At 44.5% G+C, this 26,138-nt stretch overlaps 1 long non-coding RNA gene across 1 annotated transcript; it reads left to right on the top strand.

Moving 5' to 3' along the window:
- Positions 1-5,884: 5,884 nt before the first annotated feature.
- LOC138103358 (uncharacterized) lies at positions 5,885-10,913 on the top strand. Its single transcript, XR_011147709.1, has 5 exons — positions 5,885-5,993; positions 6,948-7,043; positions 7,161-7,234; positions 7,319-7,347; positions 7,744-10,913. It is a non-coding gene; the product is annotated as an uncharacterized lncRNA (long non-coding RNA).
- Positions 10,914-26,138: the final 15,225 nt, after the last annotated feature.

The raw sequence follows: 26,138 nt of genomic DNA, 5'->3' as shown, positions 1-26,138 counted from the left end.
TATTTTGGCAGCGAGCTTTTCCATTTTCCAGCTGTGCCAAATCAAGAAACATGCTAGGAAAAGAAACTAGTGCATAATTAAGTCTTCCTTTTTTTTTTTTTTTTTTTTTTTTCCCTTGGAGACTTCTCAGTTGACTTTTATTATTCTCCTTCTCTCTCTTTTTGTCTCCCGTCTTGAGAATTTACTTTGTTTTTAATTTTTTTCAAGGAAGCTTTCTCACCAAACAGGTTTGTTTAAGTTCTCACCATTCTCCTGATTACTAACAAAACAACTCAGCTCTCAAATATCAAGCCAGAAGAAGAGTTATATTGTGGGGAAAGGGAAATGGGGATGCAGTGCTAATTTTTATTTTATTACTATTGATGTTACATTGTCAGTTCTGTTAAATGACTCCTGCTGTTGGTGACATTTCAGTCATGGGTCCTCCCCTTCTGCTTCTTGCTCCTGGTTGTGGCCTGTGTCCTTTTCTCTGTCCCTTAGGTGAGATTATCCTCCTGTCATCTTAACACTCATCTTCTTCATAATGTGATGGGTTTGGCTCCTTGGACAGACAGGAGGAGTTGCTGTAGGGAAAGACAAAGAAGATGTTAATAACAAAAGTTCTTGGGCTGTGCCCTGCCTTGATTGTGATATCTTTTCTTGCAAACAATGCTGAATCCAGATCAAGGGGAATTCTGCAACATAACTATTAGTAAAGGAACTTTTGGGCCATGATTGCAAACCTCTCAGTTGAAGGTCCAATACAATTGTGATCCTTAAGACCCCAGAGCAGAATACATACACACCTACATTATTTTCCTTTCCTGTCTGCCACGCTGGGGAATTGTTACGTTACTTCTCATTTAAAGGAAAAACACCAATTTTCACTACCTGAGTGTGACTTCTCATTGAAAAGATCCTTATTGGTAAAACCTAGGACAGTGGGAGCCAGGCTGTGGTGCTGGGAGCTCCCTCCAGCTGTTTGTGGGGTTGTGCTGGTTTTGGCTGGGTAGAGCTCATTCCCCAGTGTCTGCTGCGGGGCGGTGTTTGGGGCTGTGCTGAACACGGGGCTGATAAAGCAGAGCTGTTTTGTCATCGCTGAGCTCACCCAGAGCCAAGGCCTTTCCTGCCCCTCGTGTGGCCACGCTGGAGGGGCTGGGGGCGTGGGGGAGGCTGGAGGGGGCACAGCCAGGACAGGTGACCAGCGCTGGCCCAAGGGATGTCCCAGACCGCTTGGCATCGTGCTCAGTGCGGAACGGGGAGGGCGCAGGGGGAAGGGGGGTGCTGGGAGCGATGCTGTTTGTCTTCCCCAGTGGCTGTCGCAGGTGAGGGGCCCTGCTCTCCTGGAGGAGCTGAGTGGGAAGCAGGGAACGACCTCCTTGTCTTGCTTTGCTTTGTGTGCATGGCTCTTGCTTTCCCTATGGAACGGTCTTCATCTCAGCCCACGAGGTCTCTAAGTTTTACCTGCGCAGCTCTGAAGAGGAGACATCCAGCTGCTGGCATGGAGATGGAGTGAAATAAAAAAGGGATTGTCGTGATTCAGCTCTTTGCACTCCTCCCAGAACAGCACCAAGGAGTCTCCAGATCAATTAATGTGAATGGTGTTAATTAATGACCAGGTTTGGTCTTTAGGTATGTATCTTGGGATCTCTGGTCCTTCTGCTCATGGGAATAGAGCCGTGTAATCGTACAAGTGCCGAAAGTTGCTTTTCACAGATCAGATTTGCAGGAGTTGATACTTTAGCTGAGAAATTGGATGGTTTCTAAAATTTTGAAATGTATTAAACAATTTTTTAAAAATTAATAAAGCATATTGTCCTTTAAAAAAAACCCCTTTGGATTTGTTTTCTTTTCGCCTTTCTTTTTTTTTCTAATTAAGTAAGTTCAGGAGATGAAAAGATCTTTTGAGCCAAATGAAAGAGGTATCTTGTCTCAAAATGTGAAATCTTCAGAGCGATTTTTGAAAAACAAAAAAATGCCTAAAAACCTGTCTTTTCAGCCCAGGCATATTTCCTTCCTCTTTTAAAAAAAAGCTGTTCATCGAAAGACAAGCATTGTTTTTCCCCAGGTGCAATTAGGATCTCCTGTGCTGTCATCCACACTAAAAGCTGTCTTTGTCTTATGTCTCCCCGAACACAAAGCCAAGACATTAAAAAGAGAACCTATGCAAAACAATTCCTTTGTTGGGCTAAACTTTATAATGCTTAGAAAAAAAGTGCAAGGGAAATATTTTGCATTGTATCCTGAAAGTTTTCGAGGACAACACTGAAGTTTCCCTACTTCGCAAAATTTGTCTGTAAATGTTCAGTCAGTTGCTCTGTTACTGCCTTCTGACTCCTGCCCTCATACTCAGATAAGATTTTTCTTGGGATTCCAGGAAGAAAGGACTGCCAAGCACTCGAATTTGATTTTTACAACCACATTTAAACTGAGGCTGAGTTTTGCAGAGGTGCCTAGGGGATCCAGATGCTTCTTTTCAAGAAAAACGAGCATTCACTTGGAATTACCAGATAAAATGTTTTCACTCCATTCAAAAATAACATCTTTTTACATTTTCAAAATATGATGGAAATGTCTGGTGCTGGCAATTTTGTTTTCTTCATTTGTTTTACATATTTTGTACGAGGAAGAGGAATCTGGATCTCGCACCACAGACTGGAGAGGCAGCTCAAGTTGACTCAGACAATGAACAACGGGGACGAGGAATGCATCCACAAAACCAGTCAGGAGAGGCATTTCTGCCCACCAGAGGAGAATTCCTCTTGGCCAGCTGTGATATCATTTAACAATGACAGCTCTCTGGTTTGGGAGTGCAGCATGTGTTTTCAATGCCTGATTTGCAGCCGCTTCACCAGATCACGACTTAAAGTCACATCCTGCTCTTCCTGGGTCTGCTCCTGGTGCTTTCTGTGACAACTGCCACCACGGAGGTGAATGGCCTTGTATCCTCCCAGAGAGAATTCCCAAAACCTTGGACACATCCCTAGCTAGCAAGAGTTGGGGATAACCTTTCTCCATGGGTGGCCTGGGCCGGCCACGTCTGCCTTTGAAGTGGACCACACTGGCCACAGTTGGTGACAAGGTATCAGATGAGACAGCAGCTCCCTGTGCCCCTGAGGTTTTGCCATGGAAGCATCACAAATACCTTCCTAACAGCGTTCTGCAGGGACTGCTTTGGGAAGGGAAGGCACTGGAGACGTTCCCATGAACTTTGTTACCCCTTCCTCTGCCCACCCCCCTGAAACCTCAGCCTCAGAGCAGCTAGCATGTGTCTGATGAAAAGCCACTAATGTATGTGCTCATCTTGCACTGAGCTGGATATTTACATGGCTCAAGGAATGCTTGGTGTTTCTCAGGGCCAAGAAAAATAAAGTCACCAGCCACCCCCCATAATGAAAAATGAGGTGCTGCTCCCAGCCATCTGCAGCAAGCTTTGCTTGATTGTTTGTTTGCTTTATTTATTTTTTTTAATAACCTTCTAAGGCTTGGTTCAGATTATTTTGCTTCCAAAGCCTTTGCCCCTAAAGAAGCAAATAACCTTTTTTTTTTTTTTTCTCTTTTCCAAAGAAATATATGTATGGAGGGAAATCTCTGCCTGTTTTTTGAAGAGCATGGCACACGAGAAAGCAGGTTAGCCTGGGACAGCTGGAACTACAGGCTGGCAGCAGGAGGTGCAAAGAGGACAATTGTCTTTGTCAAAAATAAATGCAAGCTGGAAGAAATTCTATCCTTGTATTGAAAACAGCATCATCCAAGGAGCTTGCAGCATTAATTAAACCACCTATCCCTAAAATACAATTTTTGCCTTTCATTTTGGGTCCCAGGCAAGAAATAGCAGCACATGTGTGGTTCTTGCCCTGAGCATGAGCAGGGGAGGATGTGTTGGAACAAAGGATTGCCATTAATGGAAGCCTTGGACAAGGGTGAAGGGGAAGGAAGAGAAAATCCTAATCCACTATATCATCCCACAATATTAATCACCAGAAACCACACTTTGCTGGGAGCTCAGCCTGCAGGAGGGGAAGCCCACTTGCCAAATATGCAGTGATCTGCAAGCACCAGGATGAGCCACTGCTGGCTGTTCTCACAGGGAGGGAGGTGTTTCTGAGTGAGATAAGGCCTTGTCTCTTCTAGGAGAGCAACTCCTGTCTGGTATTGGCAGGATCAGATGATCCATGAATAGGTACAAAAATCCTTCTTGCAAACAGTAGTGAAAAAAAAAATTACTGATCTGAGAGGTTCTGATTTTCTATTTTAAATTTAGGATATATATTATCTTGTGGCAGGAAAAAACCTGCTGAGGTGACTAGTTTTGTCAGCCCCAAAGAGAGCATTACAAGGGAAAGGCTCTCAAGAAATTAAAGCTTTGAAACCATTTACATTTAGAAAAGTGGCATGTTTTACTGCAGGTTTAATCCACATCTGCGTGTGAAGTCTGCAAAAGGCATTGCAAAGTTTATATTTCCTTTATCAAGGGTCTGCTCAATAATATTTAGCCACTTTTCTCCTTGTTATCACAAAGTAGAAATTATGGAAGTAAAGGAAAATTAGAGGTACCGGGTTTCTGAATGTCTGATTAATAGTACACGAAATTAAGGGCTATGATGGGTCAGACTGTGTGAAACAAGGGTTTAATTCCTGATGGAGTAGTTCAGAGATGTAAGAACAGACTGCTTGCTGTAATTGTTGTTAACATAGCTAAGAAGTGGCAAATTGCCCTTATCACTGTTCTTACTAGCCTGGTGGCTTGTCCACAGGAGAATCACAGGAAAGTTTGGGGTCGGAAGGGACCTTAAAGATCATCCAGTTCCAATCCAATATATATGCAAGGCTATGAGTTCTTGTCCATCTGTGAGATATCCTGGTGCTGGAGGTGTTTCTACACAGCCCAGGGCTGGTGTGGGGTGCTTGGCCAAGGGCTGAGACCCCGTGAGGGCACGGGGCTGCCAATGCTGCTGTGCACAATCAACAGCGTTGTAACAGCAGTGACAAATCAGGGGCTGCCAGCCACAGGAGCAGATGATCGTGTCTGATGGACTGCAGGGAAAACATCCCTGGTCTTTGTTCAAAGAGTTAACACCAGGATTTCACCTTTGCCTCACCCTAACTAATTAGCAGAATTCACCTAATACCACTGGGCAATGCCCACTGAAGAAAATTCTCTGATGAGAGTCTGAGAGTCTGAGTGGACTTCTGGTTGCACTCACAGTATGGTGTTTTCTCTCTCCTCACATGTTTTTTCCAGCCAAGCACAGCTCTTCCAGCAATTTATGGAGGGAAATACTCCTGACTGTTGTGTCTCCAAGCCCCAGCAACCTGGACTCTTCCCACTCCTTTTGCCACAGCCAGGTGCTGCCAGAGAGCCTGCCAGCTCATAAATAAAATGAGGCATTTCTTTTCCTTCCTATAACTTCTTCACCCAGAATTTCCCAGGCCTGCCTCTTCCCCAAATGTGAGTGTTTCACAATAGCATCTGGTGTATGAAATGAGATAAACCTCCATTTGTGTGCAACAAGAACAATAAACGGATGTCAAGTTCTGCGTAATACTTAAGGCTTTAATTGCATCCCTTCTCTTAAAAAGGGAGGGGAGCTGGTTGTGATAACAGGCTGTCTATCTCACATTTGTCAGCAATTAGCCTGAGAAGGTGCCTGTCCTGACAATTTTCTGACCAGCAGCAAGGGTGCAAGGAAAAGTGTTTTGTCACGGTGCATTTTCTCACTGCTGTTAATCCCCTCCCTTTGATTGATTATTGGCCACATGGATTGTTACCAGGGGGGGATTATCCAAGGCACTGATAGCAGAAGGCAGAGGGGATCTGGTTTATTTCTTGCTTGATTTACAGAGGAGGGTAAAGCTGGGAGGGAAGGAGGAGTGTGTGGATGTGCTTCTTTGGGAGGGTTCACTTCAACCTCAGCTGCTCCGTCTGTGATTAATCCAAGCAGGGTGCACCCAGCATCCAGAGCTGTCCTTCCTAAAGCCACAGGAGAAAAGATCACTGCAAGAAAAAAAAGGTTAAAACCATTTTTTTTCTTAAATTTCTTAATTGTTGTGTTGACTTTGCCGACTGGGAAGGTGACAGACTGTAGAAGGCTTTCAAAAGCAAGGAAGCCTGGAGGGAGACAGGTGATGTTTTGAAGGTGAAGTGTTTTGAGCTCTCTCATACCACTTAATCATAAGGACAGGGTATCAGGTCTCCTTTCTCCCCTGTCTAAGTTTTACCCTGAAGGAACCTCACTGATGGGCAACCCTGGGCGTTTTCCACTTGCTCTAAAAGTCACTTTTCTGACAAGGTTGAAAATATTTACAAATCTTAGGACACTGTGTCTTATGTCAACTGATGAGGTACTACAGGTGACATCAGTGTAAATTTGGCTTGACCACGGAGGGGGAAAAAAAGAATCAATGTGAAATTGTGCTGTACTAAACCTTTGAATGATTCAAGGTTCCAAAGTTTCAAGAGCTTTCATTCTTTCCAAAAGCAGCTCTGAAAGGAAGCTCACTGCTCCTAAGGTTTAGGTGAATTATTTTCAAGGAAATGAAGAATAGTCTTTATTAATGTTAATAAAAACAATTATGATGAGCAAATGCACTGAAGAATAATATCAGAACAGATGAATAGGTTTCTTTCTCTATTATTTACTTAAGGTGACAGAAAGTGTATTAATTTCTCTGGAGTTTCTTGCTAATACTTTTTATTTATCAGCTATTTTCTAAACAGTTAATTCTGAAAGGGCAGATTTAAAGGGCTCAGATTTAGAACTGAGCTCAGACTTAGAAATTAGGGTCATAAAATAATGAGAATCATCCTTTTGACAATGCATTTATAGATCATAATCATTCAGGCTTAGCACTCGGTTTATAAACTCTGGTCTATGAATTTGGTTTATAAATTGATGTTTTGTGTTCACATGCACCAGACTCAAAGTTGTCAGTTTGAGAAGTTTTAGTGGTGCCTTCTGTCACAGGTGAGTGAGAAGCTGAGACATAAACAGAAAATGTTTAAGGGAGTCCAGATGAAAGCTGTGTGGACAGATCAGCTGATGAAAAGCTTCCTCCTTGAGGTATGTTTTATGTGTGGAATACTGGGGTTTGGTGAAAGAATTTATGCCAGTAGCAGAGGTGAAGGAACCTATTTTTTTTTTTTTTATGCAAATGCTCTTGTGTGTGAAATTTGACAGAACAACAATGCTGCAGCTCTGAGAAATTACTACTCACTTGAATAAATCAGTAACTGAATTAAAGCACTCTGCAGGTAAGTTCCAAGTAAATTAGTGGGAGATTTTATGTGACTGCAAACTCCCAAAATTTCTTATTTTCACCTTGATTCTGTTTGCAGTTACTGCTGCAGGACTTTCTCTGTTACAGGTGAGGCTATTTTTGTATTCCCTTATTGCTGTAATACAACCAGAGTCAAGCTGCAGGTTAAAAGTTTTTTCTATAAGAGGGGGAAAATGAGATAATTGAATATGTGCTATTCTGTATGAAGCTGGTATCTGAGACACAGGGATTCAAGATGCAGCTGGGGAACAAAAACTTGCTTGTGTAAGGGGATAAGTGGACATAATGGGGTGGAAATAAGAAATGGAGGGTTTGGGATGTTTATCAAGGAAAAAAAGCTTCCTAATGAGGTAGAATAGGCTGAAAATAATCATTCACAGAAAGCATTGCTCAAGACAACTTAAGCTGATGGGACAGAAAAGCCAAGAAACAGCAGAGGGAACTCAGCTCATCTTTTCTGTCTCCTTACATAAATCATCAAAGGGAAGAAAAGGAGAGAAATGAGGATCTTTGAATGAAGACAGCATAACCAGTATTTGTGCCCTCAAGGAGACCAAGATACACCTACAAAAGATTTGCAGGCAGGCATGAGGACTCTGGTTTCCAGCATTGCTGTGAAATGGTCATTTTTACATCCTGAGACTGCACATTTTGGAGTCCATCACCCTGCTGGACTTCCTCCAGGGGTGGAGGCTGGACCTCCACCCTCCTCCACCAACACAGTGACGGATGGGAGACTTCTCCCTGCACCCTTCTCTGCCCCAGCAGTGCTGAGCTCCTCATGACCCTCATCAGGGCAGCAGAGGTGGGACTGGGGGATGCTCTCACCCATGGCCACCCCAGCTGTTGGTGCGGGCTCCCGACAGGAGCATCAGGGGAATCTCCTGGTGAACAATAAATCCAGGTCCCTCAGCTCCAGAGGGATGGCTGCCCATTTCAGACTCAGGCACCGTGTGTGTTTAGTAGGAATCAGAGTGGCCAGGCCTGGCTGCAGAGGGGATGGGTGGAGGGGAAGGCACAGGTGAGTCTGCACAGGAACAGGACTCAGTGCAGGCTGAGGAGCACACAATGAGATTGGCTGCCCCAGGTCCCCACCGCAGCCAGGTTTGGGAGAGCTCTTTGGGCTGGGTACTCTTAAATTCAGCAGTGAAGCTGGGGATTGTTGTTGTTTCTCTCCAGAAGGGAGATGGGAAATGAGAAGGGCCTGTCCCAGTGCACGGGCTCTGAGAGCTGTCCACACTGGACTCACCCACGGAGTTTTGGGTTCCAGATGGAGTTTGTCTGAAAGTTTGATTGACTGTGTGAAATGACCCATGTAATCCCTGCTGAACGTTTCTTTTCTCAGGCCAGAAAGGAAGTGAAGCTTCTGCTGTGTCTTTTATGTATTAACATGCAACTCTCTCTATTTCCTGACTGACACACCTGCACCAAAGCCTGCACTCTGTCTGTCTTGGTCCAGAAGTCCCTGTGGATGTCCGACAGTGAATCCAATGGGATTTGCCCATGTTACATCTTCCTTCCTTGAGGGATTCGAAACAATTTGCAAAATCAGCAACAAAAAGAAGCCTATCAAACACAGATCTCTCCCTCATCTCTCCTCCAGCGTCCTTGATTAGGCTTTCATGGATCGCATTCCACTTCCCCACAAAGCCTGCAATGATAATTTTCCCCCTCATGTTTGGAACAAATGGGACTTGTGCAGATACAGCCACACACAATGTGCTGGAAAGCTGAGTGCCCGAAGCTCCAGCTGAATCACAATGGGTTTGTTGGAACAAAGAAGGAGAGGCACAGCTGAAGCCTGAGCTCTGGAGACTTGCAGAGCTGCACAGTTCCCTCCATCCACACCCAGGATTTTTAGCATGGAAATGCCAGGGGTGAGCAAGGTGCAGGTGCTGAGCTCTGTTCTGCTGGGTGCTTTGTGCTTCAGGCACTGAAATGTGAGAATACTAAAGGAGCTAATTAGAAAACAACAACAAAAAAAACCAACCCAAAACCTTATCCTTTCCAATGACACATCTGGAAGCGACTACAGCTTTGTCACTCCTTCTCGTTCTCATTGCATTTTTCAAGAAACAGTAATTTCTTTTAGATTAAATATTCGCTGAAAAAGATTCTGAGGAGCTGGCAAGAAGTGTCCTATCACAAAGTCTTAGAAGAAATATTAATAATTATATTACAATGCATTTTCAATGTATATTTCAGTGTCAATGATTAGAAAGGAACACATTTATTTCTACCTGCTGATTTTCCAGTTTTGAGTGTTTTGGCTCTTTATTTGAACTGGGGAGAAAAAAAGAGCTTTCAGAATTCTGCCTGCCTCTTTACCACTTTTTTTTTAAATTTGGTGGCATAGACCTTGTTGAAGGCATTTCATCAGGAGATCCTTAACTAGTTTTCTTCACTTGTGATCATGACCTTCTAGATGTCATCCCTTTCAGACATATTTTTGCTGTTTTTTAAAGGAATTGAGAAATTATTCATCTAATCACAGACTGTTCTGTCCCAGTGAGGCTCCTTTCTAGCAGTAGTACTGGGACAATATAAAATCAGGGCCTTGGAAGAATCTGTTCATCCATCCCTGGATGGCCACTTTTGACAAGAAACAATCAAACCCATCACAGGGAAAAGTCTATCTGTTTATTCACTTTGTTAAACACACAGAACATGAGATTGGACTTTCAAATTTACTGGTTTTGCTGACAAATCTGGACTCAATGGGGAGCAGAGACTGATGTGAAAGGTCAGAGAGAACTCCTATGACCATCGTCAGCTGGGCAAACAAATGGTAATGAATAAAATTAATTATTTATTCAATAGTGTTAAGTAATTTTAAAAATGGTAATAAAGAAAAAAAAAAGGACAAGATTTATGAAAACCATAATAAAGAAACCCTATGAAGACGTTTCCCTCTCCCATAAGACAATCATATTTTAATAGGAGGTGAGAGGTCTTGTATCTTTTCCTGAGAATATGCTCAAACAGCTCATGCCTCTTGATCCAAAAAGCTGCTTCAACCACCTTTTCCAAAACTTCTCTTTTTTGCCTCTCTGCCTTCAGTAAAGATCACACAACAGGCCATACTTTACCTACACTGGGAGGACACATCTGCCTTTTTTGTCAGGAAACACTGAGAGTGAGGTTACTGCAACATCTGCCACGACAAGCCCCATCTAAAGTGTTCTCAGATTGGGCTGGAACAGGAAATAAGATAAGGTTTTTGGGATGGAAAACTAATTCTCTCACTTTGGAGGGGGAAGAACAAACCTCAGGACTATTGTGCCAGCCCAAGATTAATAATGTTCTTACACCTCTCCCAGAAGAGTCTCGCAGAGTTTCCAAGTGCTTCAGTCATTCCGAAAGAGCTTGTAAAGTTTTGGAAGAAGCAGAGGAAAAAAAGAAAACAACCTGGGAAGTGCCAGCTTGATGAAACCCTGTTCTGCCCACAGTGGTAGGTGGGTAAAACACAAATAAAGGATCTATTTGCAAAGCAGATGTCCCACCACAGGGCTTGTGGCTGCAGCATTTTTTTGGGGGGCAGATTGGGAAAACAAAGAGAGGACTTTGAGAAGACCAGGGCTTATTCCTCTGGGAAGGACATGAGGATGTGTTGTCCCTCCTCTGAAGCACGATCCCTGTCCAGGTTCCTTGTCAAAGGGAGGAAAACTTACACTGTTACCATCCCAGGTGAGATATCCCTCAGTTTAGGAAGAGTGGGATTTTCTCTCTGGCACAGATGGGGTCTTCATCCACCCAGGTTCTGCAGCAGAAGTGGTGCTCCTGACCCATCCCACCCCATGTCTGGATCTTTGAAAAATAATTGGTTTTGTTTGGCATTTTCAAAAGCAAACCTCACTCGAATTCTGCCTTTTCACATACATATTTGAGCAAATAAAAAAACCTCCAAACCCTCACAAATACAAACTTGGTATGTTGGAAATTGCACTCAGGGATAGATTTCAAATTTCTGTCAAAAAAGGCACACTAGATCATTTGACTAATCAATTTGACTAATCAATTTGACTAACCCAAGCTACTCATCTTGGGTTTGGTCCCCAGTGCAGCTTTCAGTTTGGGTGTTAAGTAAATGCACACCAAACCTCTTTTGAAATTCCTCAGTTTGGTAAATGTTTTTTTGCTGACACCATGGCAAAATGTAAATATTGTATGAGTTTTCTGCTGCTCTACAGCTGACCCCAGGTACTCCAGACATTTGTCTCGAGTGCACTCCAGAGGTTTTTGACCCATAGCCAGGCTTTGGCTCTGCTGCTCTGAGCTTCAGGTTTGCAAAAAAGGTTAAACAGTGACAAATTTTATTCAGTAAATGTCTAAAGAATTACTATAGCCACTGCCAGAAAAAAAAAAAAAAACACCTCTCTTTGGAGGATAAAATTCATTTACATCAAATGAATTAAGCATCTATCAGAGAAATAATTGGAAATTCCTTGTGAGATATATCTGGAGCTTAGAAGTGCATCTCCTGTTCCACTATATTTGCTATGCTTATAGAGGAGCTAAGGCACTGGGAATCTGCTTCCAATTACCAAATTAAAATACAATTAAGCAGTTTAAGTGAACAAACAATGATTTCTTTTAAATCTGATTATTAAGAAATGTAAAAATGTTTGTGGGAATCAGATTTCCATGGTTAGGATGTTTTCACTTAAGGAAATCCTGTGCATGACCACACAACACAGCTAGCAGCTAGCCTCCTCTCCTCTCCTCTCCTCTCCTCTCCTCTCCTCTCCTCTCCTCTCCTCTCCTCTCCTCTCCTCTCCTCTCCTCTCCTCTCCTCTCCTCTCCTCTCCTCTCCTCTCCTCTCCTCTCCTCTCCTCTCCTCTCCTCTCCTCTCCTCTCCTCTCCTCTCCTCTCCTCTCCTCTCCTCTCCTCTCCTCTCCTCTCCTCTCCTCTCCTCTCCTCTCCTCTCCTCTCCTCTCCTCTCCTCTCCTCTCCTCTCCTCTCCTCTCCTCTCCTCTCCTCTCCTCTCCTCTCCTCTCCTCTCCTCTCCCCCTTTTTCTCTCTCTCTCTCTTTCTTTCTCTTCCTTCCTTCCTTCCTTCTTTCTCTTCCTCTCTCTTTTTTTTCCTTCTCTCCTCATTTCCATGTCTGCCATGCATAGAATCGAGTCATTTGGGTTACACAGGAATAATCTCTGCCTTTATTAAAGTGGTGCTAGGTGGCAGATTCTCAGCTGAATTAAATGACCATAAAACCCAGTCTTTGTGCAGACACAAAACGGGAAGGACCACAATGGCAACTGTTTGGAAAAATATGCACCTTATTTGTAAATTTGAGGGGGAAGCTGCATTTAACAGAGTGATAAACTTCCACAATTAAACACCTCATGTCTGAGAAGCCTGGAAGTAAAGGCAGTGTACAGATTAAAGTTTGTCCCTAGTTATAAAGCAGACTGCAGTGAGTTGCTTTGAAATTAAAGGAGTTTTCAGCATTACTACATGCATTTGGGTCCAGCTCTTACCTGTGCTGGACCAGCTTTTCCACCACAAAGGCCATCAAAATTCCCAGATTATGGTCAGGCACCCCTTTAGAGACCCCTGTGCCTTGCCAAGGATGTTCCAGCACTGTGGAGGGTCAGACCTGGGCCTCCCTGAGGTTCCATCCCTCTGGCTGTTCCTGGCTGTATCCCAGTGGAGCTGATGGGTGCAGCAGGATTCACTGCTGAAAGCTGAAGCCTTGACAATGCCTCCTGAAACTGAAGCCTGCCTTGCTGTCTGGGAAAGCCGTGGATTTTCCTGCACTCCAAACAGCCTGGGTGACTCTCACACGTGCTCTGAGCCTGATCATGGCCTCAGCTCCTGACTGCTCCTCTGTACTATTGTGTGATTTTAAAGAAAGTTGAAGCAGAGAGTGAAAAAAAGGAAGGACAGAGGTCTAAGAAATGCCATGGATATCCCATGTGCAGTTTGTGCAGCTGAACTGGCACCCTGATAGTCTTCAACCCATCTGCCTCTGCATCACCCATTGCTGGCCTCTGCTCCTTCCATCCCAGTGTCACTTGGGTACCCCTTTTCTGCTCCTTGTGATCAGCCCACAATCCTTTGGGGTGCTCTCCTTCCCCTTTAAAAACACCTTGCCATGCTCTTCCAGCAATGATCCCTTCCAGCTTTAATGTCCAATTATGGTCTCCTTGTGGCAGTAACTGATACTCGCCGTGTGCTAATGAGCAGTTTCACTGCAGGCTTAAGCAGACATTTCCATACTGTGTGTACCCCATGTTGACATTTCCATGCATATTACTTTGACAAATGGGCAATTAAAAACACCCCACGAACCTAATACCAGCATTGCTACCACTTCTTCCTTCCCTATGCTGATCAGTATTCCCTCAAATGTGATTTTTTTTTTTGAGAATTTGTGTGTTTCCAGCCATTTTCAGGTCTTAGCACTGCACGAGAGCCTTAAATTGGTCTAAGATACAGGATGGACTCACAGACCTGAGGCTGTATTAAACAGTTCATAAGTGTCTGTGTTGTGAGATGGTCGGCCCTTTTGAGTAGCACACAATCAACACTGGAGGTGTGATTAACCTGTCTCATATCTGGCTATTACAGGCTATGATGACAAACTGGAAAGCAGGCAAACAGCTGGGCTTTAATTCCTGGTTAAATGTCAAGGTAAATAACGATTTGAAAAAGGTTTTGCAAGCCTGAATGGGACTGCTCGAGTTCAGGTTGCTGTCAGAGACTTCAGTGTGACAATCCACTGCAAAAGGACAGATTTGATCAAGCTCCCCCCTCTTCCCACCACGACATGAAGGAGAGGGTGGGGACATCGCTGTGTCTCCTCTCATATTTTACATTTCTGTGGTCCTCTGGAATTACACTCGTGCTGTGCCCAGGGTGAGTGACACTTGCAGACCTGTATGAAGGAACCTGGCATCATCTCTTCTAATTTCTTGCAGCATTTTTTGTTATGCTGACCCAGAAGAGCAGGCCATCCAGTGTGTGAGGAGCACGACTGGAGAGGGAGGTGCAGCAGGAATTCCCAAATGCGTTCCTGTGCACTCCCCAAGCCCCCGGAGCGCTCCAGACCTGGCTGGGGATGGGAACCACCACCAGGCTGGGTCGGTCAATTTTATTTGAAGAGACAACGATGCTTTACAGACACCGAGGGACACATTTGCAAGCACTTGGTGGGGTTTTAGCTACATGAGTGCTATCAACATCAATGGGACTCAAGCAGCCAAATCCACATGAGCTGCTGGTGAAAATGTACCCCTGAGGGCCCAATTCACAGCGGCAGAAACAACACAAGCCGCTTTTACCCCCAGGACTTCGGCTTCCGTGATCCATGGAGAGCAAAACACACTTTGTGGCTCATTAAACCCTTGCACAGCACACGAGCAGCTGGGTAATGGTTGGTGCTCCCCGGTCCCTGCATGAGGATCCAGGGCGGCATGCTGTGGTGAACGTTCCTCCTGCATTTAAATATTGTTCTGAGATTTTTTCCCGTAAAAAGACACATTAATTATCTTGAAACCCTGGTGCTTTTAAAGCACTTGCACCTTTCTCTGGAGAAATGTGTTTAATGAGCCTTTTAGCCTCATGTCTGACTGTTCCAGGGATTGGCAAATCTGTCATTTTCTTGCCTTCTTTCCTCAATCTGATCGTTGTTTGGTGGGCTGTGTAAAAGTCTCAATCCTGACTTCTACTGACACAGAAAAACCTCAATTAAGCATGAAGCTTCTTTATGAAACATGCGTCTAACTTCTCTTTTCTGGATATTTATTACCTTGAACATATTTATTATCCTGCAGGGAGTAAGAATCCTAAACTAGCACATGAAGCCAACCAAAGAGGTAGACAAGGTCTTGAAAATAAAGAAGAAAAAACACAAAATAAAATTATTACTTTTCCCCTGGTTTCCAGTTGCTGCTATTTCTGCTTACTATGGCTGGGAGCAGAAGTTCAACATTCAAGCAAGCAGTTAACATTTATTCTTGCTTCATGTCAGGCCTTTCGTATGGAAGAGCATCTGTCTGTTTGCTGTTCTTTGCCAATTCTCATGGGGATAACTTGATATCAGGTAATTCTGGAGTGTAATAGCTGTGCTTAGCTTGTGTAACAAAGCAGGGAATTGGGTTTAAAAGTTCACTCGTAAATGAACTACTACAGTGTAGTATTCTTGGTTATCTCTGCCTATTGTGCATTGTCACTAGTGAAAAAACATATGTTATTTGGGCTGTTATCCATAGGTTTGGGGGGCTGGGGTGAGTGATCTGAGTTTTCTAAACAGCTGGGATTTATAAAACTGTTGTAAGCCATTCTTTTTCTTTGGGAACCTGCTGGTAAGAAGGTATATACTGGGACCTAGAGCTCAGGTTTGGAACAAGTCCATGAGTGAAAAAAAAAAAAAAAAAAAAAAGGCGTTTCCATCTGTATCTGCCTGGTCCTGGTCCAGATTTTAATGAATAGCCATCCATATAAAAACCCCCATTGCCAGAGCTGGCAGGCGTGGTGGAATTGTCTTGTGGTGTCTCTGCTTCCAGTGCTGAGTCAGTCTGGGGAGGTCCCTTCCCCTCCTGTGTCCCAAACTGATGGACAGGTGTCAGAGCAAAGCTGTGCCTTGGGACAGGCCACCAGCAGCAGCTCAGCTGGGACCCACCAAGACCTGGATGGGGAGGAGCTTCCTGTTTAATAATGGGAACCTTGCAGGTTGGAGTGCTGAGTGAAAGGCTGGGAGATTCACTCTTTAATTCTTTGTGCTTTCAGTGGGATGGAGGTTTTTTGGTGAAAGGTGCACACAGGCTGCCTGTCGTTTCGCCTTGCTGGGAGCACGGGTACCACGCTCTGTGCTTGGGCTCTCTGTGTGCAGCCAGGCTGGCACCACACGGCTGTGACACACATCAGAGCCCGCAGCGTGGGGGGAAATGAGGTTTCTGTTGGCATTCAGCCCCAGGGACAGCGAGGTCCCCTGAGACAGAGGTAATAGGTAGGATGAAGCCTATGAATTACCAGCCAATTGCTTCACTCTGCTGTGTTTCCTGTGATGTCTGAGCAATGCAGCACCTTGTCCAAGCATGTCCTGGGCGCACTGAAACACCCTCAAATGGCTTCTTTTGTGACTTGTGTTCCCTGGCCTGGACAGAGCCCGTGGGCAGGATGTCTGACTGGCAGCTCAGTCAGAACCAGTGGCAGCGAGCCCTGAAACCACCTTGCTCTCATCGCTTCCCTGCTCTTTTTCCCAGCGTCTGTGGCACGATCAATGCCGCCCTTCCCAGCTTTTTGTTGCTTTGCTTTGACTCCGTGTGTCAGGCTGTCAACCCCTGGTTTCCCCCAAGAGATTAAAATCAGGGGAGTGTCAGGGCTGCCTCGGAGCTGCGGCCGTGCCAGGGTGGTGTGTGGGGTGGGAGGGCTGGTGGGTGACTCTGGCTGTGTCACACGTCCTTTCCCACCAGTGTGGTCTGGGGCAGGTGGCAGAGCTCCAGCGCTGCCTCCCACATGCCGAGCCCTCAAACAACGACCCAGAGAACACAGCTCAGCAGCACTGGGCTGCTCCCCAAGGCAGGGCTGCTCTGCCCTGAATGCTGCCTGGGAAAACCTACCTCCTGCACGACAGCAAGAAACCCCGAGGGCTTGTCCAAACTGGAGGGGATCGGCTGCGTCCCATCAGTTCTTGCCCTGCAGGAGCCAGCTCCACATCTGCAGCTGGCTCTGCAGCAGAACCAGGGCCTGTCTGTGCTGCTCCCTGCACACCTGCCCTTCAGCAGACACCCGGGGCACAGGGCGGCTGTAGGTGTGTTGGGATGGCAGCCCTGAGATGTCGCTTGTGCCATGAGCCAGAGATTTGTCCGCAGTCAAAATACCCCAGGATCTCAAGAAACCACAGTAAATAAAAAGGGAGGAAAAACATCAGTGTTTAATTAAGAGATGCTATTGTTGTTTGGGTTTTTTTTCCACAGGGAAAAGAAAAAAAATAAAGAAAGAAACCAAGCCCCTATTCATTTATATTTATCTTGTATTTTGTTTGAGACTCCTGCTTTAGCATTCAAGACAAAACTTTGAATTAGTACTGAACTTTTTCTCAGTAACCTGTCCACTCTGTTTAGCAAGAAAGAGAGAACTGTCACTCTATTTTGTGAAACAGGAACAATTTGCTTAAAAGTAAGCTTCTCTGCATGATAGTTTTTATATTCACCACCTCCTGTTCCTGTAGGTGCTCATTTTCAACTGCATGCATGAAGCTGGGAATGTCTCCTTGTGTGCTGGAGGTTCCCTGCAGGCATTACAATGAAGCAACACCCCAAAAGAGAGTAAAGCAAATTCCTGCATGGAAGTAGGAAGAAGAAATTAAGGAAAATAGGCCTCAGAGCTAGAGAAGAACATCCTTCTCCTTCGCTGAGGGTCAGAAGAGCACATCTCTCGGGCAGCTGCAAGCATTTGTGAGTGGAAACTTTGTGGGTGTTATTATCCTGGTTTTCTAAAGCTGCAAAGAACACCTAAAACTGAGTGTTCATCCTCAGAGCTGCAAAGCTGGAACACCTTTACACCACCAACATTTTGTGACATGGAGTTGTTTTTGTTTCAGTTCTTGCTGCCCTGTGTCCTGCAGGCAGGCTGGGGTGAGGTTTTAGTTGCTGAACATGGAGTTACCCCACTGCCCCATCTCAGTCACGGGACACTGTGGGCTGTGACAACTCTGTGACGTCTCCCCTGGTGGCACTGATGCAATTCTGCTGTGATTTTGGTTGCAAAATGCATCATCACTCGACTTGGCCTGGCAGCTGGTCCCCAAAGTGTCTTCATGTCCCTTATGTCAGTTGTAACTTTGCTGTGCAGCTTCAAGCTCTGGCATGAGAGGTCGAAAATATTTTGGCACTTTCTTAGCCAGGAAATATTTCCTCAGTTTCAGGCACTGGAATTGTGAGCCCTGTTACTGGTGGAGTTAGATGATATGGTTCTACATAAATAATCAGCTTATGCAATAGGCCAGTGGCTACAGGGCTGTTCTGATGGGTTCTGTGACTTTGAGTGTGATACAAAAATGTATGTTTAACATCGTATTTTCTCCACAGCATGTCCAGCTCTTCCTTGGTCTGGTTTTTATGTCTCCTCAGACAGCAGCAAGGTCTCTGTGCTCAGTGACAGCACAGTGGCTCTTTTCAGAGTGGGTCACCTTCTGAGTCAGCTGCAACATCCGCATGCAGATCCTCTCTTTCCTGGAATTCAACCTCTGTTGATAAGAAACTATTAAATGTGGCACTTCAAAGGACTGAGAAATACTTTTTGAGTGTTTCTGGCAGCCTGCTTTGGTCTTCCAAGTTCTTTGTTGACAAAAGAGCTGCTCTTGCTCTTTTACAACTTGTAGTATCTATCATTTAAATTTTTCCCCACTCTGATTCAACCCTTAGCAAATCTGCTGTCTCCTTTCCAGTTCAGGAGTCTGCTCCCTTTCATAACTACCTAGCCTAGGGACTAGAATTTGGTTTTTGGGGTTTATGTTATGCTCTCATTATTACATTGTTGTCTTAATCCATATCATCTTGGGATAGAACGACTCGAGCTTCTGGAAACTCATGTTTGCACAAGGCAAATTATGTTTGCTACATTATGAGCTGTGGAATTACCATGCAGAGATGAGACAATGCAACATCAGGGGCTTTGTTTCTTCATCCAAACAGAGGATGAAGATGGATGGATGGATGGATGGATGGATGGATGGATGGATGGATGGATGGATGGATGGATGGATGGAGAAACACTAGCTAATTTTTGAAGGTTAAACAATTTTATTATCTAATTTTAGATCAGTCAGTGCCATTTGTGAGTGGCACTAACATGAACCTGCTGCAGAACTTGCTGCAATGTTGGACAGGGGCCAGCAAAATCCAAGGCAATGATTCTGGACACGTGAGTGTGCAGGGTGGAGCTGCAGCAGTGTCCTGGTGACCCTGTCTTACAGCACAGATTGCCAGCTGAAATTTGAGGGGACAAAAAAGGGGAGAGGTGATGTGCAGGGCAGAGTCAAGGCCCTCACCTGGGACAGGTCAGCCCTGCCTCACCTGACCTTCAACAGCAAAAATGTGCAAACTGGTTCAGAGCTCCAGAGTGCCTCGTGCCCCACGTCCTCTCACAGAGTCACGCTCCCTCCTGTTGTGCTGTGCTCCACTTCTTTTTCAAGCCAACATCACATACTTCATCTTTTATCAGAGCAGCAAAGGCAGATCTCCAGTTCTGCAGGGAGTAACCTTTGCTGTGGGCCAGCACTGGGTGAGAAGAGTGGCAATGTGTGTATTTACTGCCCTGCTGGCCGTGTGTGTGTGGTGTACAGGTGGGAACTCCTGTGAAAACCCAGGTGGAGGAGGCTTGCACCTGTCTGTAGCCTGTCAGCACAACACAGTGTCCGTGGCTCAAGGGAGACAGAAGCCTGGGATTTGTATTTCTCTGCTAATACAGCTCGGGAGGTCTTTCCCAAAACTCAGAGTAGCAGTGAGAGAACAATTGCTAATCTGCTTCTGGGGGCATTGGAAAGTCTGGGACAAACCCTTCTGAAATCGGTGTTTATATTATAAGTGCATGAAAAGCCTTACTACTGTTTTTTCTCTCCTTTTGACAGTACCTCTGTCTCCCTCCATTCCTGAGATGCTACCCTCATTTAATTTTTTTTAGTAATTTTAAATATTATTAAACTAGAAAGAGTTGTTTTATTGACTTGAGTGTGATAAGAGCATGCTCATCACTGCCACACAATTGCAGCCCAGGACTACTGGAGTGTGGGACAAGAGAGGAAGCTGCAGGATGAGGTAATTTTCAATTTGAAACTGTCAAATATAATATGTTTTGAATTCTTTCCCTGGCAGAGATAAACTCTTCAAGTGGGAAAATATCTAAAGGGTTTTCAGTCTTAGCTGATGTTCAGAAACCAGAGATGGCTGAAGGCTCTGGCTATTAGCACAGCAAAGAGAAGACAGAAGGGTGAAATGATATGAGAAAGGATCGATCGGTGAGGGGCTGTGAGGGGAGATGGCTGCATTCTTGTTGCCATTGTTTTCCCTTGGTACTTCAGCTATTGTATTTGTATTGTGAGTTTAAGGACACAGGAAACTCCTATTTATAATGTTTCATGGAGAGATTTCTGCTTTCTACTTACTTGAGCCACAGTTTTAATCAGGTTAAATAAAGGGCAGTGAGGGTAATAATTGCTTTTGTTAATTGGATCCACTTTGGATGAGCTGTAGGACTCTGTGTCCCTTAATGGTGTCACGAGACAATCTGTGCCTTGAGATGGGTCTGCTTAGAGCATTCCCTTGTACTGAGTTCCCTGAAAAAAATGGCTTGTAAGAATAAAAGGTCGGGATTTATTTGAATTTAAAAAGAAAAAATATAGTGCAGTGCTAGTGTAAACTTGGAGCAGCTAGGGAAGAGAGTGTAGAAGTAAAAAGGTTTGTAAAGAAGGCTGCCATCAGCCTCTCAGCCTTCCTGTGAGCCTGGCACTGGGCCAGCTCTGTGACCTCCTGCTCAGCAGTGAGTGCTGCAGCTTCGCTCCGGTCCCCGGGACATCCTCGCCATCCACCCACCCCAATCCTGCCCTCGCCTTCCACCCTCTCCATGCTGCACCTCTCTCACTTTGCAGCCTGGGGAAGCCTGGAGGACGCCCATGAAGGAGCCACCTCCCCCTGGCTGTGGAGCACATCACAAACCGGGCGCAGGTGCCGCATCCACCGTGGCTGCCATCGCTGGAGAGGGACCCACGAGTCCTCTGTGAACACTTCTTCACGGGTCTAAGGTGTCAGGCCATCCTGCTCAGATTTGCCTCGCGTTTTAAAAGCTGTTTTATGTTTAGCTCTTTGTTGTCCTCCAGCCGTGCTTGTGAAAGGATCCCCAACCCAATGCCTGTCACTGACAATGTGAACTATTGCTGTTGGGTGGGAGCGAGAACGTGGCATCCACCCAGCAACCCTTCCCACACCAGAGGCCATCCCACCCTGCTAGATGTGCCAGCCTTCCTGAAGCACCACGAAGGAGGTTTTTTTTACCTGAAATCCCAGTGAAGAAGGTGACAGCCCAGGCACATCCCATCTTTGGTGGACCAAGAGCAAGGATGTGGTCGGACACTGCTCAGTTCCAGGGGCATCTCCCTGTGCTGCCATAGCCACAGGCTGTGTGCTGTGACCCTTGTCAGGAATCCTTCAAGTGCTCTTTCATTCAAGAAGCTGAGTGGCCAAACATCAAGGGTTTTCATTTTTTTCCCCCTTCAGGCACAATAGACCAAGAGCAGTTTAATACTACAATTCCTTTGCAAAGTTACACAAGTTATTTGATAACCATATGTGGTTAATGCCTCAGATTTATCCACCATGTGAAAGATGAAACTTTCAATAATGTATGTCCCTTCCTACAAGTAGATTTTATCATTCAAAGCAAATTCAAAGGAAAAAAAAAATAATACACTTCTGTTACCTCTCCTTACAGCACCAACATTTTCTTGGCTCCCTCTCCTGAATGATATAAATCTCCAATCCCACTTACTTTGAGTACTTAAAAGCCACAAGGCAGCATGAGCAAATGCCAAATGTAGAAACATAAAGGCTTAAAAATTAAATTCTACCAAAAAGGATAATTCTTTCTCCTTACAAGCTTTCTTCACTTCTGCCTTCCAGTTCATAAAAGATAATCACACAGTCCGGAATCCAAAAAGTCTCTCGGAGCAATGTGGACACTGAGGTATCAGAGGGATTTTAAATTGTTGTAGAGAACTGCACAGAGCTATTTCTCAATATCTGCACTGCTTGGATAACTGCTTGGATAATTTATCTGCAGTTTTTGCCACAATGGTCCTGTCATTGTCATCTTCAGTGATACTGTGTCCCCATGGGGAGCTAAAGAAAGCATTTAATGATATAGATCATTCACCTTAATCAGTGAAAGGATTTATGCTTCACACCTTGCACTGGTTGTAATATGAAATAGCACCTCTCTGTGTCTTAAATGATTTATTTGCAGGCAAGTACATTCAATGCAGAAAGTTCCAAGTTTAATTTTGCTCTTAAACTTCTGCGCAAGGGACCCTCCTGGTGCTTCTTGGAAGTGATTTCCTTGTGCCTGAAGCATAGCATATAAAGCTATTTAGTAAATGTGATTTTTTTCCTGTCTTAGAAGGGATGTTCAGGGAGAACACAGGGGAAAAGGCAAATATCAGCAAAATTATCAGGCTGATAACAAGGAGATGGTGAATCTGTCAGAAAAACAAGCAGCATTCTCTTCACCCATGTCTGGTATTAGAATACCTGTAACTATAGTTACACATTTTTTTACTGTCATCCTTAAGAGAATACTGCAATATGTACACCCTAATCTTAAAATAAAATAACTATTGAAGCTGAGTCCTGTTCTGAGGCGTGACAGTCTGTCCAGGGATATCTGTTAACAAAGACCCCTTCAAAACCAAGAAAGAAGTGATTCAGCATAAACCCCTCCCAAAACAGGAGCTGCAATCCAGAGAATCACCACCCAAGGAACCTCCCATGAGCTGATTGAGAGCCTGCACACCCTCCAGATGCTGATCCTGAAGGTTTTGTCCCAGCTCACTGAGCACAGTGCATCTGCACATTAGCATGTGCTTCCTCACCCATTCCTCTACTTCCTAAAAATTCCATTTCCTAAATGGAAATTCAGGGAATTTCCAAAGGTATAATCTCTGAAACAGAGGTGGTTGCAGTGCCTTGGATGGAATTCCCTTTTTAATTATGGAGGGACAAAATACCAAGTGATCCCAAGAAGTCAGCACTTTCCTTCCACTCCCTTCTCCAGGGAACTCCCAGTTCCCAGGCTCCCCAGGAGAGCAGTCACAGCACCAAGGCTGTCGGAATTCAAGGAGCATCTGGATGACTCTCTGAGCCATATGGCTTAGTTTTGGGCAGTCCTGAGAGGAACTGGGAGTTGGACTCGATGATCCTCAGGGGTCCCTTCCAAACTGAAGCAGTCTGTGATTGTATAAGAGGCAACGGGGAGAGATGAGCATTTAAATCAGCACAGGATGCAAGAGGATGGTTGAATTTAAGCACAATGGTCATCTAAGTGAACTTGCCCAATGAACACCAGGACATATCAGCCCTTATGCATGCAAGTGACTAATTCAGGAAACAAGCTCATGTTTTAATTTTCTTTGCCTGAAACGTTGAGAAGACACCATTTTGGTTAAAACGACCATTCCTTAAATTGAAAGAAAACATCGACCCTTCAGTTTTTCAGGAGATGAAAGAGTGAGTGTATAAAAAGACCTGGGAGAACGTGATTGTCTTTACATGAGGAAAAAATACACCTTCTCACGAGTCTTCAGAAATTCATGAATTTGATTATTTTGGGGCCTATAACTGCTGCTACGGGCATTGGAACAGCAGCTAACAGCTCCTGAACCAGGGGCTTCGTGGGTGCACAACCAGTTAACAATCTGAAATCGTGTGAAGATGTGACTTGTTAGTTAAAAGTGGGATGTGCCATGCCAGCTGTGCTTCTGCATTTCCCTTTTGTCTGCTCAAACAGCTGGAGCAGCCTGGAAGAGTAAGAGTTTCCTTCAGGAATTCCAGCAGGCAGTGGGAAGATTCAGGAACTAGTTTGTACTTCTAAAATTTCCACTTCTGCAGTGTTAAATTCTGCAGTGTTTCAGAACTGTGATGTCAAGCACAGCTACATAAAGCTGTGGTCTTACAGAATTCTGTGTGCAGCTGACTCAGTACAAGAAATATGGCAGTGTGAGTGTTTTTAATTTTTTTTTTTTTTTTTTTTTTTTGGCCAGGAAAAGATACTTTTGTGGTCTCCTGAAGAGTAGCTTAACCTCTCTGCGTGTCTGGATGTTGCGTATGACAGATAAACATCTACACCCACAGTGTTATCAACTGGCTCCAGGTGCTGACTGATGGATAAAGAGATCCTGAAAACCCCACCCCTCGGTGACATCTATTTTTCCGACTAAATTCTGCAGATTCTGGTGCCTTCAGTGTGACTCATTAGCATGGCTGGTGTTGTGATTACAGGATCACTGAAACCTAACAACATTTTGTTTCGTTTAGTGAATTAATCTCAGTCTTGGGAACCCCACCCTTCTCTTTCCATAGCAGCTCTTTAGAGGACTTATGGTCAAGAGAAGACCTGTATAGATGAACCTTCCAATATAATTTCTTTGCCTGCCTCACACCTCGTTTTACCATAAACCATCACTCTTTTCCTTCTCTATGTCTCTTCCTTCCTTACTCTCTGCTTTTTCTTTTTCTTTTTTTGGGTCATAGTGTGGTGTTGGGTAAAATAATGAACTTTTACCAGCAAAGTGCATCTGTCAGTTGCTAACCTGCCCCACAGTTATTAGTATCTATGTCCATTAAAATGTGGAAATTATCAAAGGAGTGTGGAAATTAAAAAAACACTGAAAACACTTCCATGACATGCATCTCCCTGAAGCTGCAGTTTGTCACTGACTGGGATTCACAAAATCCCCATTTAAATATGGCATTTTTAAATATGATTCTGTTAATGACAACTCAAATCAACTTTTAGTGAAATTTTCCTGCTAATGACAGCTGTGAAATCAGTTCAACAAATACTTGTCACTACATTTAACAGCTAATGTTTTATTCCCAAAAGCCATTCTTGACTATGGAGCTTTTCAAGTGCCTTGTACAAAAGAAGTTTGAATAATGCAATAATAAGTGAATTAAATTAAATTATTACCAACACTGTTTTGTTTTCTTGAATTAGGTTGCAAGCATCATTTGGAACAATAAGGATTTGGTTCAGATTTGCTGTGGTTCACCCTGTAACAGGGATTTTGTCTTCACATGGTGGGTTTTTCTCTTGGTCTGATCTTTAAAGTTTGCTGGGGCTCATTTCAAAAAGCCTAGCTTGGGGTTGTATGCAGTTCTTCAAGCTGAAATCACTCCTTGCTCTCACCAAGTATGTTTTTGATTAAAACCCAGTTTTATTGTTGCTGTGTATTTCCTGTTTTCCACCTATCTCAATTCCCACACGTCACATAAGGCTCCCCCGAATATGATGGATTTACGGAGAGACCTGTTAACGTAGCAATAACCACAGCTTCCCTCCCAGCTACTGCCTGTCAGCACACCCCAAATGGGTGCAGGATGATTCCAGTTCAGGGGTGTCTCCTTCTCCTTGTTTTTCCTGCCTCCAGGCTTTTCCACAGGAGTGGTTGAGCTCCATCAATCTGCTGTGGATAAACTGAGTTGGGAGCCCACGCCTGCTGTTTGCTCCAGAGGGGGTGGGATGGATGGGCATGGGAGGGTGATATCGACACAGCAAAGCACTTTGGATAGAGATTTCCTCCTGCCTTGAGAATTCCTGGTTAGGGAAATCCAGCCCTGCAAAAATCTCATCTCATCTGAGCTGTAGTTTTCAACAGTAACGCTGAGGATAATAGAAATCAGTCATTGGTTGACAGAAGTCCGTGAGTTCTGTGCTGGTGTTAGCACAAAGGAAGCTTTATGTATTTAATTGTTTTGTAGAATCTTTTCTAATGCAGGGATCAAGTGGATTGGATGCTAGAAAAAATTTCTTGGCTGAAAGAGTGGTTAATCATTGGAACAGGCTGCCCAGGGCAGTGGTGGAGTCACTGTCACTGGAGGTGTTCAGAAAATGAGTGGAGGTGGTACTTTGTGACACGGTGGTGTTCAGTCTAGGCTTGGACTTGATGATCTTGAAGGTCTTTTCCAACCTTGCTGATTCTGTGATTCTGTGAGTCGTGAGCACGTCCTGAATGCCAACCTGCCTGAGTTCGGAATCCACTTTAGAAAAGAGGGAGGAAAAATTGAGATGGGACCAAATAAAGGAATGTGAATCACAGGTGCAGGTGATGTGGAAAGAAGTAGAAAGGGACAAGAGGAAAATCAGTCAAACACTGTGGTGCAGAC

Source organism: Aphelocoma coerulescens (genome assembly GCF_041296385.1).
Source record: "Aphelocoma coerulescens isolate FSJ_1873_10779 chromosome Z unlocalized genomic scaffold, UR_Acoe_1.0 ChrZ, whole genome shotgun sequence".
Classification (NCBI taxonomy): Eukaryota; Metazoa; Chordata; class Aves; order Passeriformes; family Corvidae; genus Aphelocoma; species Aphelocoma coerulescens.
Note: the sequence above shows the minus strand (reverse complement) of the source record. Positions and strands in the feature narration are given on the sequence as shown.